Source organism: Phalacrocorax aristotelis, chromosome Z (genome assembly GCF_949628215.1).
Source record: "Phalacrocorax aristotelis chromosome Z, bGulAri2.1, whole genome shotgun sequence".
Lineage (NCBI taxonomy): Eukaryota > Metazoa > Chordata > Aves > Suliformes > Phalacrocoracidae > Phalacrocorax > Phalacrocorax aristotelis.
Window position 1 is genome coordinate 69,874,416 of NC_134311.1, and position 9,500 is coordinate 69,883,915.

At 37.9% G+C, this 9,500-nt stretch overlaps 1 long non-coding RNA gene across 1 annotated transcript; it reads left to right on the forward strand.

Moving 5' to 3' along the window:
- The first annotated feature begins 346 nt into the window (after nt 1-346).
- Nucleotides 347-8,975, forward strand: LOC142050382 (uncharacterized). The gene is made up of 3 exons (XR_012658010.1): nt 347-616; nt 1,903-1,963; nt 6,255-8,975. It is a non-coding gene; the product is annotated as an uncharacterized LOC142050382 (long non-coding RNA).
- The last annotated feature ends 525 nt before the right edge of the window (nt 8,976-9,500 follow it).

The following is a 9,500-nucleotide window of genomic DNA, read 5'->3' on the forward strand; positions in this document are numbered from 1 at the left end:
CAATTATCTCCTGTTGCTAGACAAATGCCAAAGTGCATTTGAGTCACTATCAAAACGAAGTGTCAAGAAAATGCAGAGATGTTTATTTTCAAAGCTGGAGACTCTGCCCCAGGAAAGCCGCCCTGTGAATGACCCTGTTCTTCCTGATTGCATCAAATGACAGATGTAGGTGTAGGGTCATATCATCTGATAGGCACCAGAGCAGGAGGGTGACATTTCTGCATCATGAGATGGGATTCATGGAAGTTAACTATTTTAAAAATCATCTGTGTCTATTAAGATTCTGGTAATACTTACGATTTTAAAAGGCTCTTGGGAGTTTAAGATGCCCAATGAATGTGAAACCAAATAATTGAGGAGGGCCCCAAAGACCATGCGTCTGTTGAGCCTTGGCTCTAAGATTCTGAGACAGAAGCAAATCAGCCTGGTCAATCCATAGGGGACATGATGGTCATTTGAGAGGCAGCAGCTGAAAGTTATGAGCGCTGTCTCTGCTTAGTGGTGCCTGTCAGCAGCCTGCGTCTCAGCAGGACTTTTCCCTCAACTTGCCCTGCACTTATTATGCTTCTCTTCAGGATCCAAGGGACATGAGCTGATTCTCTCCTTTGTCAGAGGGGTAAGTTACCGGTAACCTTTTTGTTGATGATCTATTTTGTTTTACACAATGAAAATCAGGATCACAAAATATTGCTTTTCATGAGAAAGGCTTTGGATTGTGGGGTGTTTTTTTGTTGTTTTATTTTAATGAAATCGAAATTTTATTTTTAACTTTTCCATTGTGAACTATCCTAAAGTCAGCACAAAACTGAAAATAGTCATTAAGGGTTTAAATTGTTTCTTCCCTTTTGGGACTTTTATTACAAGGAGGTTCATGGTGATGATGTTTAACCAGCACTAAAACAGAGGAGAGTAAACAGCATATGGATGTCAGACAGTGGCTGGGGGGGAGAGTATGTCTCTATAACTTGCATAAGGCACCAAGGAAATGAACCCAAGCTCCACACATGCATTTATGATCTATTCAGCGTTTGCAGCAGCTGACTGGCAGAAATCCATGAAATTTCCGGAGCAAAGCTATAGAACTGAAAAGTCAGCTGAACAAATTCTTATATCACATTTTGGTTTAACTCTTTCAAAACACTGCCCCAGTTTAACTTGAAAGAAAAAAAAAGCAAATATTTTTGCTTGGTTTTCCACTGTGTTATTTTATTATTTCCCAGCAACACAGCTGGAGAAAACCAATTTTTCTGGGATGATGAATATTATTGAGAATGAAAACCGTTTGGCTTTTGATCACTGAGTTGAACTGGAAAGGGGCAAAGAATGTAAAAATTTACTGGTTGTTCCAGGCTGCATATAGAATGAATTAGTAGCTCCAGTTTTATTCTCAGTTGCAAAAAGATAAAAAATACCACTACTATGACTTAAGCCTTTGTTGGCAATCCCAGCAGAACAAGATAGATCAAGCTTGAAAGCAAATGAGCGGAGTGGGGGAAATTCCCTCTCAACCCTACAGGTGCACTATCTAAGCCAGTGTTGGAGCACATGGAGGGGGCAATATGAGGAGGTTTGTGCTGCCAGAACACCAGCTGGATCTCCTCTGGACATAACCAAAAGTCCTGGATACACAAATTCAGGTTGGAATGGCCCTAAAACACTTCATTTAAAGATAACAGATCTCCTGTGTCTGTCACCAGAATTCTTTGAGTCTTCCCAGGCCTCCAGTGGGTCCCTGCTTACAACAGTGTTGCTTGCAGTTGGAGTATTTTCCCTCATGCACCAATGAACCAGCTGACAATATTTAAAATATTTCAGTTGTCTTATACTTTCTGGGATGAAAATTGTGTTAAGTGGATGTTTCTCTTTTTTTTTTTTTTTTTTTTTCTTTCTGCTTACCTCCAGAGCTTGGAAGTTTTATCCTATTTGCAGGACTATCCCCTTCATCCCAGTCAAGAAAATCTTTGTAAGTTAAAATAGAATGGACTACAAATGGAGTAATCCTGCCTTGCACCAAAGCACAGCAGAGCACTAAACATGATGCACTTTAACTTGGTTTGACAAAAGGAATGTTTTCAACACCTTTTTATCAGTGCCTGTTTTTTATTTGCTCATTTGTAAGATTGCTGATATTAAGTTCATCTTAAGGCAAACACTGTGTACTGATAACAAACTTGGGACACTTTACATTTGGTAGTGATAAAATAGCCCCTTTCTTCCACAAAGTACAAAACATATTTATTGTAGCTAAGGTTGCCTAGAAATGAATGCTATTTATCTTACAGTCCAATGAAGAACAAGCTTCATTAAGCTACAGAAAAAAAAAATCTATATAAAAAGGTTTGCATGTGGCATTAGGAAATCTCTGAATCACTTCTATCAATGCTATCAAGACAGAGAGGTAAATACTGAATGTTTTAATGTGAAAAGCCTACAGTCTTACACTTTGCATCTCACAAATTTACTGCTGCCTTTTAAAACAAGTGGCCATTTCATATTTATTGTAAAATGTTTGAATTTTAATTATTAAAATGAAGGGGAGAGAATTGCAGTGAACAACTCACTAGCTGAATTTTATATTTTATTTTTTATTTTACACATTGTTGCTAACACACTGCTATTTCCACAAACGTATCCATTCAAAATCATGCCAAATTTGTGAAACTATTCTAATACAAAAATTTTTCCATCTCAAGGGATTTTTTTCAATGAGGGCAGTATAGGAAATATTCAATACTAATATATGAGTGTTCAAATACCTGATATATCTATTTATAAATAACTACCATAAATGTATATTTAAGCACACTTTAAGTCTAGTATTTGCCTGTGTTTAAGTGATATTTACTTAGAAAATATCATTTAAGGTCCAGTTCTTGATTTAGCATACAATAGGAATTAATATTCCTTACATATTTTGTAGTATTTGCTAAGTGTGTTGTCTTAATTATTATTCCTGAAATTATGGTTCCTTGAGAGAAAAATCACAGAATAAAAAGAAATACAAAGTAATTGTTTGATTCAGTTCAAAATTTGGAGCAAATATTCCTTTTTAAAAAAAAAAAAAAAAAGGAAAAAAAGAGATGTTTTTACCTAACTAATTGAATAGGTGTCTTTGACTCACGTATTTTATCTAATCGTACTTATTTAAGAAAATAAAGATACTTTATAACTTTCCAGTTCTATGGCATTAGAGTGTGTGCCAAGTTTTTCTTGGCTATCACTATGGATAATTATTTTTCAACAATGTGCATTTTAGCACTTCAACCACAATATTTACCTATATAACAAGTACAGAGACAGTGCGAGTTTCTTCACATCAGTGTGGCCCAGGCATTCTTGTCATTAAAAGCTATAATGATAAGAAAACAATATACATGATAGCTGTTTCAATTAAATTACAGATTTTCAGATCTGTTATAAGCACAGCATTATGCTTTAGTATAATTTATTCTGGTGTTACCAAGATTAGAACCCAGCCCAGAATATTTCGCTAATGTTTCGTTAATTTTTGACATTTTAACAAGTTACCAATAAACCTCACAATTAGTGCTACTAACAGTCTATGTTTTACATCGAAGTATTTTTTTGTCCTCTAGGAAACAGAGACCAATTCATTTTTTACAGATCACTGAAGGGCTTTGTACAGCACTCTTTGGCTAATACAAGCTATACCAGCAGCCTGAAGTTGAGAGTCTTTCCCTTTCCATCACTTACTCCTGAAGGATGAAAAAAAGGACAGCTTTTAATTACTGTGTCTACCTGCTGGATCCAGGCTATGCATGATTTTCTCATATTCATGATATATACACATACAGAGGAGGAGGTGAATATCCAGCTTTTTAAGGAAGAGGTACTGGCTTGTTCCCAGCAGCTCTTAAGTACTTAGATTAAGTAGTGTCCCATAGGACTGCTTCAATAAGGCACAAGACTCTTATTTAATGTTTGCATCAGTTGGTTTATTTGAAAACCACTGACCCATCTTGCCATAGCCTATGTCCCAGGAATGCATCCAAGTGAGATTTCAAACGACAATTTTTTTTTCTTCTGTTTTTAGTCCTTGCAGCTCTAAATAACAGAGGCCAAAAAAAACCCACCCTATCAAACTTTCCAAAGTTTCTGCTCTTCTAGCTGCCGCCTCATCTAGCTGTAGGGGTAAATATTGAAATGCACTGGCATTCAGTTACTAAACTGAAGACACCTAGCTGGAATGAGCTGTTTCAAAAACAATTTTTTTTTTTACTTTTAAGGTGGATGTTAATCTCCTGCATCCAGGAAATGTGCCCATTATTTTTCAAGTTATTGCTAGGGCTTTCTAAACAATTTTTAGAGTATGTTTGTGAAACATTCTCTGTAGATCTTTCTTTTTAGCTTTCTTTTTAGTTGCCCGACTCTTGTGTTGCAAACAGGAAGGAAATTTAACCTGCAAAGAGGGGCAGTGCATTGTTTCACTACTGTGGCCATACCTCAGGGAAAATCTAATGACTCTCTCCTTACCTCTGGCAGGGGAGTGATCTGTTCCTTGTCCGTATCTGTTCAGCATCTGAAAACCTCTGTACTTACATAGACCCACTCCAGTTGCCAGCATGCTTTGAATCCTGGGCAGCCTTGTTTGTGACAGGTGGCCCAATTACTGCCTATGTTGGATTACAGGACATACTAGACAAGCTATACTTTGCATGGGGTATTCTTGTTCTCAGACTTAAAGGTAGACCAGTGAAGAAGAGAGATCAGATTTCTGCTATCATTAATCATTTGTGCTAAAATCTACAACTCCTTTATGATTTAGTAGCATTCTCTGAAAGAGTGGAAAGTTGTCCAAATAATCACAATTCAACAATGTTGTAATTCCCTACCAGTCACTCTTCAAACTGAACTTGGATTTTATATTTATGTAGGGGTTCACGTAACAGGTTTATATATAACTCCATTAGCCAACTAGCTGTCTCCTTATGAAGCAAGTTGAACAAACCAAACAAAAATAGCCCAACCTTTATTGTTCTGTTTGCTTTTTGATGTTTGATGTGATCGTTTTTACACTACACATAAACGCTCTCTAGAGACAGATGTCAAAATGGTTCAGCCTAAAAAAAAATAGACTAAAGGTTCAGGTACTAATACTTGGTTGTTGGTGTTTCTATTTTATGACATTTGAGAAAGGTGAAAACACAGCAGAGAGGTAAAAATCTGCCTACTTCCTCAGTTGTCTTCTGTTGTCTGCTTTGGATGCTCCGGCTGGCAGGTACTTAGAGCTGTGTGAAAACATGAACTATTCCTGCAGCAACAAGGCCAAATGAGTCCTCCTTAATTTTGCAGGAAAGCAAAATAATGTCCCTGAACTTGAGTTCTTATGGCAAAAAAAAAAAAAAAAAAAAATCACATAGAACAGGAGTCCCTATTTTTCTGAAAGTCCAGTAATGACAGTTTGAAAAATGAATGGTTTTGCACACATATCAGCCAAGTGTGGAACTAATGGCCCAACTTCAGGCCTGATGTTGTCCACCTGGTGGGTCAGCTGTTCTGATCAGGCTGCCCTGGAATTCAGGTGCCTAAATGGGTACCTACTATCAAATCTTCATGGTTGACTTAGGTAATAGTTGCACAGCTACAAAGAGCTCTTCAAATCCGTGAAATAGCTATGTCCAGCCCAATTAATATTGTGATAGTAATTAATTAGGTAAGGTAATAATATCTCCTGGGCAAATGGTTTCTGCTTTGGTCTGTTTTTATTATAATGGTGTCATAAGGGACTTATCCAAGAGACAATAATTTGACTGCTGTTCCAACCTCTGGAGACTAGGTTCACCAGAACATACTAGATAGGAGGGAACGTTTCTGCCCCATTCCTTGCTTTCACTCCTGCGTTGCAGAACAGTGGTCACAGTAGATGTAATTACATGAGGTCTTTCTTCATAAGTAGCTCTGAGCAATCATGTTGTCCCTCCTGCTCTGCAATCTTGTGCATCTGACATGTCCAGATGATGAAATCTGGCTTGCTGAGTTTGCTGGGGTAACCTAGAGATAAAATATTTTGTGGGCAACTGTTGGAGTTAAGCCTACTAGCTGCAAAGTGATTTTTAATACAGGTTTTCTCCAGAACACTAGCACGCTAAAGGGCTGACAGCAAATTGTTGCTCTCGGTGACACAACCAGTCATCCCATGCAAAACATGACAGGACTCATTTTCTAACCTTGATGATTCCAAGGGATTTAAATTCCTCTTCCCTTTACTGGGTCTCCTTTGGCTTTCCTTTCAGCTTGAACTCTTCATGGCCTCTGCCTCTGCCAGCTCACACTCATGGAGACATCTGACAGTCTGGCTCTTCTCGTTTTGAGGCAGCCAGTCTGTCCCTCACTGACCACTCCCCTCCTCAACAAGAATCTACATCTGCCTCTGTGCATACCAGCAGCACTGAGATGTGGGAGTAGCTTGCAGCAGCAGGCCTATATATCTGAGGCCACGAGTAAGGCTGAAGCGACAGGCAGCAAGCAGCCAAGAGAGGTGCTGCTACACTCGGAGAACATCAGCCCCCCACAGCCAACAGAGCTGAGACATTGGCAGGGTCTGCTGTAACCGATACAAAGAAAACCCATCCCAGCCAAAGCTGGACTCTTGGCACATCTGTAACTGCTGAAAGAGTTATACAATTTGAAACAAAAAAGCATTTTTAAGGCCAGTGGGGAGGAGGAGGCTTCTGCCTACATAAAACCTGTCATGCACTATGTACACAGACATTTATATTTCAGTGGCGTTGGTGATATAACTTTTCTTTTTAAAAGTATGTGCATGTGCTGTAATGAAAGTTACTGGGAATGGATAGGCAGCTGGAAAAATGTGGTCAAGGTTCAACTTTTCAGGTCTATTCATGCCTGTGAATTAATTTAGCTTGCCATTTTATGATTTTAAGTTATGAAATGTTCATGCAAAACATTAACAGCTAAAACAATCCAAGAAACTGTCTATTATGCCAAAGTCTAATCATTAGACAATAATTAGGCTGTCATTTACAAAACATAGCATTTGTGATATTTCCAAATGAAGCAACAGCCATGCCATGTGTCAAAAACAAGGATTGGTTCAGACAGGTAAGAGCCTCTTTATTTGACAGTTGCCAGCTTAATTATCTGAGCAAATTAAAGCCTTGTTCCATTGTGCCAGTGAACCCTGGTTTGAAATAAGAGCTTACAGAGACATTCTCAGTACAAGCCCACAGATAATTAAAGAAAAAAATGCTAAGAATACAGTAGATTTTTCCCTTGAATTTCATCAGAGTGACAGATTCTTGTTCATCTTATTATCTGAGACCTCAAGACATTCCTTTAACACATACACCAGTAGAAGTTAAATATCACAACATCCTGAAGAGCTTTGTGAAGCCTGTTTTATGGCTATTGAAAGTGAGGCACATATTAAGTCCAGCATTTTTTAATAACAACCATGGAAGTCATGTGACAAGATGCATTTTCAGGGTTAAAATATAAAATCAATAGTTTGCTAGGTTAGGGGCCCAAAGTACACTCAGCTGTCGATGTGCCCATGTATTTTATTCCTAGGCTCAAGTTAATCTTTTACTCATGCTTACCCACTGACAGATCCTCACAGCCTGCTAGCTGGGAGAGGTAGAAAATTAAGATGCACTTAAGTCATTGCACTCATGCACATTGTTTTACTGGTATAAACATAGATAAACCATTTAAGCTCAAGTGTGGAAACAGTAACGGATGCTGGTTTTGTGTGACATAAACAAAGATAGTGATATTTTACATTCAAATATGCCACTTTGGGCTCACATAGCAGCTTGTTTGTGGCTGAACTGTCCAGCCTGACAGCAGGAAAAACATCTTGCAGCCCTGCATGTAACTGTTGCAGCAGGTATTTGACATTTTGCGTACTGATGATAAAACCTTTGCATTTACAGATTAAGAATTACTTACTAAAGACACAAATGCACAATTTTCAGCAGTGAACAAATGCTATTCCTCTAATGGGCAAAAAAAACATGGTCTTTCCTCAGTGTAGAGACCTGCTGTCTTTCCTGAGAACATCTATGTGAGCCTGCAGGTTTCATTTCAGGTAGCAGCAGAACTCACCTTGGGAAAGATTAACATTTAGTACTGTAAAAGGAAAGACTTGTTAGAGATCAATATTATCTCTATTCATGGTTTTATGATAAGTTTTGCAATGTTCTTTTTTCTTATGAGATCTGTCTTGGAAGTATGCCTATGGCATTCTGAGCTTTTATTTAAAAAAGTGGAGTAGACACCTATGTAACTAGAGCTTCTGCCCACAGATAGGCTTGAATGTCTGACCAAAAAAGGGTCTCCCTCAAAATATTAGAAAACTTTTTTTCTTAAAATGGTTTTTGAGTATTGATAGTCAGTTCTTAGACTCACAGCCCTATATGCAGATGCATATATACTGTACTTACCCGTTCATAGATGTAAACATGAGTTTACCTGATAAGCAAATACTGGGGATGTTTTCCAGTTCGATATACTCAGAAGCCAGCATTAATGCTTTGGCAGTTGCTGCCAGAAACAAGCAGCCCACCCACTGTAGCCATTTTAAAGGCTGACAGATACAGCTTTAAGTACCAGCAAGCTGTAAGACAAAGTGAGTAATTTTATTGCCTCACACAAGACCTAGCACCAGTTGCTAGTGAGTCTGTGTTTCTCAGAAATGTTTATTTGGACAAACAGTTGCTCAGACATTTAGACACTGTATAGACATTTAGGAATTTCTTTTATTTTGTCAACATGCCTTTTATTTTATATATCAACCTATGTAGAGTCATGCTAAACTTACACAGATATTTGGCAGATACTCTAAGAGTAGATTCTGTGAAATCCCACATAAATTGGGAAGGGTAAACACTGCAAAGGACAGAAAATACTATTCAAACATTTACTGAAAGTTAAAACAGAGGAACAAAAAAGACATTATCTATGGCATTTAAACATCCCCAGTATAGGCACGTATAGGTGTTTTGCAGTGGTGAAATGCACTTATGCTCACAGCACCATTTAGCGGTAGGAGGTTATACTGCCTCTTTTTCCATAGAGCAGGAAAGTAAGCACAGGCTTCTCAAATCTTTTACTAGTATCTCAAGCCATCACTCTTGTATTATAACTAGAAACATACAATGTAAACAATTCTGGGGAATGAGATACTGCCAAATGAGGACAAAAGGAGAAACATATATAAAGAAAGAGAGGAAGGGAGAGATATGGAAAAAGATTTTGAAAGAAACACAGATAAGGCATTCCATGTGACTTTTTAGTGCAGTATGGTAGCAAGAAAAAATTCAATTACAAGCCGTGGGGCATTAGGTCATGAGGAAGAGAGGTTGTATAACCCTGTCCATACGGTTCTGGTGGGATCATACCTAAAAAACACATTTGGTTGTGAGCAATTCACTATAAGGATTATTGTGCCAAACTGGAATAGATTCAGAGAACAGCTAAACAATTATTAAATGGTTGAATTTATGAGGAAAGATAAA